General features: G+C 44.2%; 1 protein-coding gene across 1 annotated transcript in view; it reads left to right on the top strand.

The window, feature by feature from the left end:
- The first annotated feature begins 431 nt into the window (after positions 1–431).
- The window catches only part of LOC138349732 (uncharacterized), a 231,884-nt gene continuing 219,462 nt past the window's right edge, over positions 432–12,853 (top strand). Inside the window, exons 1-2 of the mRNA XM_069302480.1 lie at positions 432–512; positions 3,100–3,142. The gene's annotated coding sequence lies outside the window, so the exon portion shown is untranslated. The remainder of the gene's footprint in view (positions 513–3,099; positions 3,143–12,853) is intronic.

Below are 12,853 nucleotides of genomic sequence, written 5' to 3' on the forward strand. Positions count from 1 at the left end.
AAATCCGCTACTCATTACTTTCCTGAAGTTGTCGTATATACACTACAAAATCTGAGTGTAAATCACGAGACAATTAACACGTGATGAAAAATGTGACAGTGTCAGACCACCAAGGAAGAATTGAAACAGGAATTTCCTTAAGTGTTTTCGCATTTAATAATACATCTTCAGAAGGGTGTTTCATTTCTTCCTTCGAGGTCTGACACTCTCACTACTACACAACATGAATGTATTTAAACGTTGCAACAATGAATAATGAGAACAATCATTATATGGATGGTGTAATAACAGGGGGAGCATTAGCGCCTCTGGTGGTCAGATGCTTAACTGTATTAGAGGTTGACAGTTTAGATATTATAGTGAAGTAAGGGTGAGTGGCGCGTCTGGGAGTCCCGCTTCTTAACGTGTGGCTCAGTTGTCGACCAGCCGCCGCCTGGCAAGGGTCATGTTGATTACCAATGTGCAAATAAATTTGTGTTGCAGATATCTTTATATAGAAAGGATTGTTCGGGGTATGTTTTATGTTGTTATTCCTTATTATTTTGTATATTTTATGTATTTAGACAAAATATAGAGGAGACAATCTCCGCAATATAGAGGAGACTGTCAGGTGGCAGCCATAGGTGTACCCGCTAGTTAAGTCATTAGGACGCTTGTGGTGGCCTTAATAGCCATGCCAGTAGCTAGCCATCAATCTTGAGATGATTTCGGGGCCTAGCGTCTCCGCGGCCCGGTCCTCGACCAGGCCTTCTTGTTAAACATCCCCAGGAAGCAGCCCGTAGCAGCTGTCTAACTCCCAGGTACTTATTTACTGATAGGTGTACAGGTTCATCAGGGTGAAAGAAAGTGCCCATTTATTTTAGCCTCCACCGGGGATCGAACCCGGAACCTCAGGATTACGAATCCGAAGCGCTGTCCACTCGGCTGTCAGGCCCCTTAAAACAACCCAAAGAGAAATCTTCGACATATTTTGATGAAAATCTGAATGAAAATAGAAGTTTTGGCCACAGATTGTGTGAAGATGGTGGAGGGGGGGGGGGGATTGAGGGGGTGCAGGTTAATATGATGAGCATGATTCAGAATGATGGAAGGAGAAGGGCTCGTATGATGAATTGACCTACGGGCCACCATCTACAGTGCCTCGACGGGGACAAGACGGCGGCGCCTTGTCAAAGGTCAGCCTTCCTACTCCCTCCACCCTTATTTTATTGAGGATTTGTCTTGTGTATATTGTGAACAAGAGGAATGACTCGGCATTTACGACTTGAGTGGTTAAGCGGGTTCATGGGTTAATAACCCAATGGGGGAAACAACACATCTATTTTCTGTGTTACATTGTGGCTTGTTGAGCTTGAAGCTGTTGTCCAGCCTGTCTGTGTCAAATATGGCATTTTAGAGAAGTGGTCTGTATTAATAGCCTCCAATTTGGTCAGTATTAAATTTTTTGTTTAATTTGTAATACTGACCAAGTTGGAGGTTATAAATACAAAGCACTTCTCTAAAAGACTTTACAAAGTATAAAGCAATGCATTAAAATAGTATTACAAAGGCCTCGGCTGTTATTTATTTATTTATATATCTACTAGAAGTTACATTGGGTTTCTGAGAGTACATGGCATGATGTGTTTACATTCTTGTAAAGCCACTAGTACGCATAGCGCTTCGGGCAGGGCCTTAATCTAACAGATAATATTAAGGAGGTAATTTCTAGGAAAATTTATAGGGTAATCTATCAAAATCTATAACAATTTAAACATTTATAGTGTTAGTCCTTCAAAGATTCGTGGTAGTGACAGTTGAACAAGTTCTGGCATGATTGTTGTTGCTGTCTTGAACTTTCTCCAAAGCGGAAAATCATTGATGTGTTTTTGAAGTGAAGTTTCCATATTAGGACACAGTAGGCCAGATGGGACCACAACAGAGACTCGTACAGTTCAATATTCATTGTTGTTCGTTTCAGTCAAAGATTCGTTTAACTATTCTTAAGGATTGTTTTCATATTAACTGTGAGTCCCAGATGTTCAATGGCTGGTACATCATAACTCCTAGGTAATATTGACTTAAATTTACCAGAGGGCCACCATTTCTCCATAGTGCCCTCTACGGCAACATGAAGCCGGCGGCTTGTCAAAGGTTCCCCTACGGTTCCTGAGGAGTTTGTCTATCTGTATTTTGAGCGCGGAAACTGCTGCATTATGACATTAAAGGTAGTTTGATAATATGCACAACGTGTCTTGTAGCTAAGCTAAAGGTGACTTGTAATGTTTAGCAACAAGCCACCCTAGATTGTTTAGTGTGTTGACGACGACGTTTCGATCCTGGACCATTCTCAAGTCGACTTGAGAATGGTCCAGGACGGACCGAAACGTCGTCATCCCTTCACCTGCTAGTGTGTGGTCTGGTCAAACTACTTCAGCCACGTTATTGTGACTCATCGCCTGCACTTAGTGTGTTAACGACTGGGGCGATGGAGTGGTCATATCAGGATGGCAATTGTGCAAATAAATGTGGAAGATAATTGTTTCCATCTTGTTTACTCTGCGATATGAAATGGTTTCACCTGTAAATGGTCATTTTTGACAATGTAATCACTAGGCTTCTAACGTTAGTTTAGTGCTCATGGACCATATACTGTACTTGAGAGGTTTTAAGCATGTTATTTATATAATTTAGGCCAATAAACAGCTAAATAAATTAATAATACACAGTACGTTTATCTAAGGTTAGCTAAAGGTTTGTTTTAGTGGAAGACCGTAATAAGATAATGTGTTTCTATGTAACTTTAAAAGAACATTGATGCTTAACCATAGCCTCATGAGTCGGAGACAAAAAATGTACTCCGTTAGGCTATTGCAGTCTTATCAGTCTTGCCTACTCGCTATTGTTGATACAATCTGTAATTAATCTCCATTGCAATTTCACCTTTTCCAGTGATTGGTTCCAGTGTTCTTGAAATTCATAATTGTATTTTCCTACTCGATTGTATTTGAAATAAACTGTTTATACTTACCCTGGTGCTACATAGCCTTCCCGGTTTGGTGCCTTCTTTTAATAATTACTTATACTTGCCCTTAATATATGTAAAAAATATTTTTTCAGGAGTGTGGCACGTGTGGACAAGTGTTGGATCAGAGGAGTCAAGGTAAAGTGCTTATTTAACAACTAGTTCTGGGGAGGAGCGGGTGGAACTAGATGGACGTAGTCAACTTCACATTCTTGTTACACTTACACTGGTTTGTGCCTCGGAGAGGCTGCAGGATCCAGTAAGGTCAGTAGAACTTCGGTTTCAACTCCTTTTGACCATGTCGTAGCTCAGTCGATTACAGCAGTGTCTGGGATGCTCTCGGACGCAGGTTCGAATCCTCGTCCCGGCCCTTGTGGATTTGTACACTCTTGTTAACAGGCTGAGAGCTTTTCTTTCCCATAGATTTATTTATAGAAGAGTTAGCAATAAGTCGGCTGGGTTTATTAACGTATTGTTTTTAGGTCCCATTTATATTATGCAGTTCAGTTTTGGTCGCCATACTAAAGAATGGACATAATTCACTAGAACACGACAGTTAGGATGACAAAGTTAATCCCGCAAATTAGAAAGCTTCCGTATGAAGAGATGTTGGAAAAACATTAACGTGACATGATTGAAGTGTACAAGTGGATGAATGGGCATAACAAGGGAGTTATTGATAAGGCTTTAAATGAAGATAAGTTTAGATTTAGGAAATACCTGGGTAAATACTGGTTTGGTAACTGGGTTGTGAATTTGTGGAACAAATTACTGGATCATGTGCAGACGACGAGTCACAATAACGTCATGTGCAGACGACGAGTCACAATAACGTGGTTGAAGTATGTTGACCAGACCACACACTAGAAGGTGAAGGGACAACGACGTTTCGGTCCGTCCTGGACCATTCTCAAGTCTATTGTGGATCATACTACTGGATCATTGGGTCCATATTACTGGATCATAATAAGCATAGGAATCTTTGATTGGTTGACGCTTAGGTTAGACGTATATGAATGAGTGTAGGTGGATATAAATAGGAAATGCCACGTGCAGGACAATAGGCCATCTGCAGTTTCTTGACTTACGTTCTACTAGTTTACACTCAGAACGCGACTCTCCAATCAGCTTACATCTGTATCCTCAATTGCTGCTAGGTGATCAAGGGCAAACATTTAACCTTGAATGTTTAATACAAACCAAATGATGGGTAGCAAAGATGTATGGTAAGGTAAAAGTTGGGTGGCGAGGCAAGTTTTGGGGTAGTGAAGACTTAGAATATTGTTCAATGTGGGTGACAAAGACTTGCTGTGAAGAGTAGGTAAAGAATAAATTGAGAGATAGGAGAATTATCTTAAGATTAGACTTGGACTGGCTGGCATATGCATTATATATCATTAATGCATATATGCCAGGGGGGGGGGAGATCTCCCCAAAGGCATAAACTGCTAGGTCAGGTCATCCACAAACCCATCTCCAATGACTCCAAGGTCATGGGAAGCTTGACCTTCCCCTGAAGTTGCACCCACCGTTATATCTGTCTGTATGGGCTGTTTTGCCGCAGTTTGCACAGTGTGCTGCATTATGGCAGGTGAGGCGACTGTGGCCCAATAGATAATAAGCGTAACATCGTACCACAGGGAAGTTGTAGGGCTGGACCTGATACGAGGTCCTGTGTAGTGCCACCCGATCAGGGAGGGGCCCATCGAACTTTACATAGACCATGGATGTCGGGTTTGCTGCTCCGTGAATCCTGGTAACTTCCAATAATCCCGCTGATGCACCCCCTAACACATGCAGAGCGGTCTGGATGTTATCCACATCAACACTCTGGTCATTGGGCCAATCTTCCCATACCGGGCCCGAGACTGCTCCTGCGACAATACCTGTCGGCACCTGACGGGCCAGTCCCCCAACTTAATAATGTCGGATACACGGATGTGTGATAGAGCCTCCTTTTTGATGTGTAGCTTCAGTGCTGCACCCTACCCAGGGTACACGCGGTCTCAGGCAGGCAATGTGACCACAATACCGAAGCCTCAATTGCTGCACCTAAGGTACGAGGATTTGCAACCACGCACTGAGCTGATTCTGACTGGATTAGGACAACCACAAACGAGGAATGAGGTACCACAAGAGAAAGGTCTTCTGAAGACAAAGACATTCTCTTAGCATCTCGCTGTGGCGCAGCATCAGCCGACTCATTTTCCAGCAGACGTTTTCCTCTCTGGGACTTGCTGTCAACGTACATGGCGCCCCTGCTCGGGGAGGCGTCCATTAGTGAGGCTCCGGCCTCCCCCGGTGCTGTGAGCCCCAGGGTAGCTGCAGTGAGCACACACTGGCCCAAAAAAGCCATCTGAATTCAAAGATGAGCCCCAGGCGAGGTGTGGAAAGAAAGCCCAGCCAGGAGCGTTCAAACTGCGCGCCAAGATGGCCGACCTTCGGGCGGGAATCTCCTCCACAACCAAATCTTTTATTGTGGAGTTGTTGCCAACCTACTTTTATCTGGCATGTATTATGCCAGTTTTCGCCTCGCATAATTTTTTCTCATTTGGAAAATACAATATTATCTTCACTATAAATTACTACTATAGTGTGTCATTTCTGCTCACACTCATCTCTAAATAAAATGATTACAAATATTTCCAAAGACATAAACTGCCTCATCCAGCCCGCCTTTTCCCTCATTCCAAATCCACAAACCCTCCAACTCCAACTCCAAGAGGGAAAAGGCGGGCTGGATGAGGCAGTTTTTGTCTTTGGAAATATTTGTAATCATTTTATTTAGAGATGAGTGTGAGCAGAAATGACACACTATAGTAGTAATTTATTGTGAAGATAATATTGTATTTTCCAAATGAGAAAAAATTATGCGTGGCGAAAACTGGCATAATACATGCCAGATAAAAGTAGGTTGGCAACAACTCCACACTAAAAGATTTGGTTGTGGAGGAGATTCCCGCCCGAAGGTCGGCCATCTTGGCGCGCAGTTTGAACGCTCCTGGCTGGACTTTCTTTCCACACCTCGCCTGGGGCTCATCTTTGAATTCAGATGGCTTTTTTGGGCCAGTGTGTGCTCACTGCAGCTACCCTGGGGCTCACAGCACCGGGGGAGGCCGGAGCCTCACTAATGGACGCCTCCCCGAGCGGGGGCACCATGTACGTTGACAGCAAGTCCCAGAGAGGAAAACGTCTGCTGGAAAATGAGTCGGCTGATGCTGCGCCACAGCGAGATGCTAAGAGAATGTCTTTGTCTTCAGAAGACCTTTCTCTTGTGGTACCTCATTCCTCGTTTGTGGTTGTCCTAATCCAGTCAGAATCAGCTCAGTGCGTGGTTGCAAATCCTCGTACCTTAGGTGCAGCAATTGAGGCTTCGGTATTGTGGTCACATTGCCTGCCTGAGACCGCGTGTACCCTGGGTAGGGGTGCAGCACTGAAGCTACACATCAAAAAGGAGGCTCTATCACACATCCGTGTATCCGACATTATTAAGTTGGGGGACTGGCCCGTCAGGTGCCGACAGGTATTGTCGCAGGAGCAGTCTCGGGCCCGGTATGGGAAGATTGGCCCAATGACCAGAGTGTTGATGTGGATAACATCCAGACCGCTCTGCATGTGTTAGGGGGTGCATCAGCGGGATTATTGGAAGTTACCAGGATTCACGGAGCAGCAAACCCGACATCCATGGTCTATGTAAAGTTCGATGGGCCCCTCCCTGATCGGGTGGCACTACACAGGACCTCGTATCAGGTCCAGCCCTACAACTTCCCTGTGTTACGATGTTACGCTTATTATCTATTGGGCCACAGTCGCCTCACCTGCCATAATGCAGCACACTGTGCAAACTGCGGCAAAACAGCCCATACAGACAGATATAACGGTGGGTGCTCTGATGCACCTCGCTGTCTTTTATGCCATGACCATCACAAGATTACGTCCAAGAGTTGCCCGGTATATCTTGAGGTTGCCCGGTATATCTTGAGGCCCTCCGGTTGGACATCGATCATAAAACAGCGGAGACCCCTCGACAGGAGCTGCTCCAGAGTTTGCACGCTCTCAATCAGCCTATCGCTTCTTCTCGCCTCCAGGTTTCCCCTGGTCGGGCCTCATCACACGTAAGAACTAGCAGACCCTCTTGCCTGTTCCAGTCACATGCCTCATACGCCCAGGTTGCTAATCAATTTTCCCTCCTGGGTAGCCTTGACATGGACGGAAACTCATCCACGGATACAGACATGGACGCTCAGTCTCGGCCGGAGTCTGGCACGCGACACCCTCCTGCCTCTCCTCAAAGAAGCCAACACCGGCGTCGTCGACACACCCATCGATCAGGAGGTACTGCTCCATCAGACAGCCCTGACGTTCCTCTGGTCCCCCAGGCGCTTTCCCAGGGGATTGTGACACCGGTGGAACATGAGGCCCAGAGCGAAGCTCCCACCAGTCGCTGGCGCCGTCAAGAGAGTTCGCGAGCCGAACAATGATCAACAGCCTTTGGACTGGCTGTCATTGATACCACACATTTTACTTTGTATGAGGGTTTTAAGGCTTTTTCTGGTGGTTTCCCTTTTGGAGACGTCTGTGCACAGGTGGTCAAAAATTGAGCTGTTGTATTTCAGGGTAAATGGCGCCCCATCCTGAGAATACTGTGGTGTTTTGGAATGCCCGCTCCCTTTTTAAGAAGACGCAAATAATATGCAATTTTATCGCCAGCGCAACACCGTTGATCGTGGGATTCTGTGAGACTTGGCTTACTGACGACCTTTGCTTCACGGTGCCGGGGTATTCGGTCTATAGACAAGATCGGTCAGTACGGGGTGGAGGGGGACTTGCCCTCTTGGTCAGGGACTCAGTTCCCAGCTCCTTGCTCCGCATTCACTCCTTCCCCGGTGGGCATTTAGAATTAAGAAGAACCCACCGCCGCTTTCAGTAATTTGCAGGTTTTTGGTATAAAAAGTCGGAATTTCAAACTGCGAATAGGTGCAGAGAGCCAGAATTTGGGTCCAAAATATGGCTCAGGTATCGAATTTGGGATGTTTGGAATATTTTGAAAACTGCAGGGGGGTTTGGGCAAAATTTGACCCACCGCCGCTTTCAGTAATTGGCAGATTTTTGGTATAAAAAGTCGGAATTTCAAACTGCGAATAGGTGCAGAGAGCCAGAATTTGGGTCCAAAATATGGCTCAGGTATCGAATTTGGGATGTTTGGGATATTTTGAAAACTGCAGGGGGGTTTGGGCAAATTTTGACCCACCGCCGCTTTCAGTAATTGGCAGATTTTTGGTATAAAAAGTCGGAATTTCAAACTCCGAATAGGTGCAGATGTCGTGACGCTGAACCCCGGTTCATTCCGAACACAGCGATTACACAACACATAACACCTTGCCTCAGCAACCGTTACTACCACCTATACTCCTACACACACTAGACCCTTGAGGCGTACCACTAGGTTTGTACTGGAACACAATGAATGAACATATGGAAGGTATTTAAAGGCCGTCGGGTTTTGTCATTTAATTACAAAGAATAGACTCTGACAAATAATAACATTAACATACTCTATTAGGTCAATACACTTCCAATACCCATAGACCACTTGACCTCCACGATCACCACTTGCACTCGTAACTTCCGCCTAAGTCCCTAATACGGAATGATTACTACAACGCTCCACACCCGGTTAGTCTTTCATTCAATACTCACATACTGCAGACTTAACTTGGTCACAAAGATCACATCAGGTTCTCGCATAGCTGTCTGCTACACTTCGCTGCTGCCACAAACGGAGATCCAGAGGACTTTTCGGTTCAACTCCCACAATCAGACTGGCTCCAATCAGCCATCTACCTCAACCATTTCACCCCGCCTCTCAAAGAATGTATAATCCGATTAACCTTATCCCTAGAGCGGTAACCTTGATCCTAGAAGCCTGACGATGAATAATTCCTTTTTCTAGGAATTATTAATTTGGCTAAACAGCTTCGGTCTTAATCCATTGACCTTTCTTAGATATGTGATCCATAGTCTGTCTACTTAACATGTACTTCCAATCATCATTCGTTAAGTGTTGTAGTAATGATCCTCTAGCTAATAATTCCTACTAACTTGTGGATTACAACACCACTCCCCTCCTTAAACACGCATATGTCCACATATGCATCATTGCAATGGTTCCATTGGTGCAAGGACCTGGAGGATGCACCCACCATATGTGTACAACTAAAAAATCATCCAATAAGTTCATCATACACACGATGAAATAAATTAAAATTTTCCCCGACATGACTCACAACACTTCTCCAACATGTACATTATATTCACATCATAGCACAGGTAAAATAGTCTGTAATAATTTTTCCCATCTCCAACAATGCACATATACCTAAACTGCTGACATATAATTACATACAAACATAACCATAAAATTACATGGACCAGAATGCTGGCACTTAAACAGAAATGACACTAGTCATTAATATATACACAACACACATATATATCTAAGGTTCTTCTGTGGGAACCGACCTGTGAGATTTATATTTATTTAATTTATATGAATTTATATTTACGTTAATTTATATACTTCGATAGCAATTTGTATAATGATAAGTGGACTGTATTTCTGCAATAATCTTATAATCTCACAAATCGATCCTCTACACATTAGGGGGGTTTATTAAATTAATATATATGCAGCCAATCAAACTACAGTAACTACATACATTGAAAAGGTTCCTTATCTTATAGTACAGCAGGTTAGTCCACCAGGTATAACTAGGGTGTAGACACCAAATTATCCTCTTTGAGGTAGCTTCCATATCACCCAGTAACTGGTGCACAAATCTTGCTTCCTCGTCTTGACCTGTCAAAAGTGTGCTAGCTGTGAAGCCAGAATCCTATATATGACAAGTATTTCAGAGAAAACTGTACATGGAACATGAAGACCTGGCTTAATTACCTTTAGTTTGAGGCTTCCACGTGCTCTAACCGGGTCACCCTATATAATGACATTAATGGCCATAAATGAAAGATACATGGGTTTCGGAAAGAACACTTAACTTGAATTGTAGACATCGAGTTGGAGATGGTACCTTTGGTTTCCATAACACTACGTCCAAGTAAAATTAACAGGAGCCGAATTTGCTCCCGTGTGAGCCTCTGGTCTCAATATAAACAATGGCTGTTTAACACTCCATACTATTGACGTTACTGGCCGACATTGTCCAGATATGATAGGAGCTAAATTTGCTCCACACGTCTCGGAGGTGACACAACAATGGCTGCTCCCCTTCCTCACTCTCACGCCTGGCTTACATTGTCCACATTTCAGAAAGTGATAGAAGGGTCACATTTACTCTACTTTAATATTGATAATTAAGTTAATTTATATAAAATGTTTTTATGATGGTAAAGTCCAAAGACTAATGTATTTAAGAATAATTCCCAGCAGAATAGCTGGTGAATTATAATAGTATGTGGTGATGATATCCCGTTTTCTATAGACGGTAATTCCACTACAAGTTACGTTTTCTATGGGTAACTTGTTGGTAATACAGCTATTATCTGTATGATTATTAAATGGTGTCGGATTTTCCGACATCTTCATCCTTAGTAACAAGTTAATAATTTAACATCCTTCCTGTACTATTGACATAAGGGCTTAAAATGATCACACAATGTTTCACTGGCCTCCTCCACAATTGGCAGCATCACTTGTCTTCGTGTCCCTTGGTTGCAACCCGTTCTCGCAAATTCGTAAAGTCAATATTGACTTATTAACTACGTGCATAGGTGATATACTAAACATAATAGATACCCTTAAAAAGATTCATAGAAAACACCGACCTTACCTAACCTTGTTAGTATCTTAAGATAAGCATCTTATTGCTTCGTAATTACAATTATTTCTTAACCTATACCTATTATAGGTTAGGTAATAATTGTAATTACGAAGCAATAAGATGCTTATCTTAACATACTAAGTAGGTTAGGTAAGGTCAGTGTTTTCTATGAAGCTTTTCAAGGGAAACTATTATGTTAAGTATGTCACCTATGAACATATTTAATAAGTCAATATTGACTTGTTAAATTTGCGAGAACGGGTTGCTTGGTTGCTAGGTCATAGATCCTCCATGACCCAGACAAAACCCAGGCTGTCATGCCTGGTGAATGTTGTCAGTGTCCCATCGTTGCTCTGAGCTAACGTGATCCTGCCCTCCAGAGCAACGGAGATTCCTACCCCAGGTTCATGTTCCCTCGGGTCTGTGCTGACGTCTCGTTCCAGGGCACCAATCCCAGAACGCTGTAGATACCTCACAGCTCTCTGGTCATCCTTCCTTGCTGTGCTCACCACAGCTGTAGCACATTACTCTAGGACCATCTGCCCAGAGTGTGTCCACCTGTATTCACACCTTCCCGACCGCTGTACCTGCAAAATATTCCCTCGGAGCCCCCGGGCTCGATCCCATTATTACATAACCCCCTCGGCTCCTTACTCTCTCCCCGTATATAGCCTGAGCGCAGCTGCAAAACCATTGCAGCTGGACCTTATCCCTGCTTTGATGTCAGGGGGCGAATTTCGCCTATAACGTCACGTTGGCTTCACTTCCTCCCCCTTTTTTTTCTAGAATAACAGAGTGTAGCCTCATAGCTTCCCTTCTACTCTACCTGAAGCTCTGTGACATGATCCCGGGCGACCTACTCAAGCCTAACACTCAGTAATGGTGCCGATGAGGTAATATACAGTATATACATACACATACAGTATATTCATACACATACATTATCACAATAAATACCTCATTAAAATCATTTCACAACTAATGTCACTAAAGCATCATACTGCCACTGGCTCGCCTCTAGCGAGATTCCTGTAACAACTTAATTAATGAGAGATTAGTATAACTACTTGGCTCGCCCACTGCAACCATCAACACCTGAAATTTTGAAATTCTACATTGTAATCTTATTCATAAGACTTACCCACTCCGACACACCATCACCTCTGGTCAACCCAACCACTGATGACCTCATTATAACACCACGTCTCTCAACAGCCAGGCTCTGCGTCCTGACGCACCTGACCTCATTACACCGATACTCACCGTACCCACCACCACCTGGCCTCCTGTGCCGCTATGTACTCCATAACACCACACTCCATACCAGGCGTCCAAACGCCACAACACTACACCACCCACTACACATGCTACTCTACACAACACTACACCCTACCCCACACTCTACAAAACAACCATGCCCATGCACCACTCAACACCACACTCTACACACTACCCCACACTCTACAAAACTACCATGCCCATGCACTACTCAACACCACACTCTACACACTACCCCACACTCTATAAAAACTACCATGGCCATGCACTACTCTACAGTACATACTATGCTCCTTCTGTGTTCATGACCCCACGAGAGCGGGTCGGATAGCGATGTGTCACCGTCGCCTGTGGACCTTGTCCCCGGTCCTGCGAAGGCTGCTCTGTGTTATCTACCCTTGATTGCCAACTCCTCGTACCCCTACCTATGTTCTCAGCCGCTGGTGTGCTCTCCCCTGGCACACTCTCCGTAGGGTATGGCTCCTCACTTACATGACCGGTCAGTGTATAGACGCGGTCTGGGTGACAGGAGAACACATGCCCTGTGTTTAGCACCTTAACCTTAACTTCTGCATTCTTTTTGCTAATTACCCGACATGGCCCCACAAACTTGGGTGCCAACTTACCTTCTGCCTGGGCGTGCATCTGCTTCACGAATACCCTATCACCTTCACTGATCACCTTTGCTTGGACCTTGTTCCGCGCATTATACTGTCGACTTTCTTAAATGTAG

Source organism: Procambarus clarkii, chromosome 48 (assembly GCF_040958095.1).
Source record: "Procambarus clarkii isolate CNS0578487 chromosome 48, FALCON_Pclarkii_2.0, whole genome shotgun sequence".
NCBI lineage: Eukaryota > Metazoa > Arthropoda > Malacostraca > Decapoda > Cambaridae > Procambarus > Procambarus clarkii.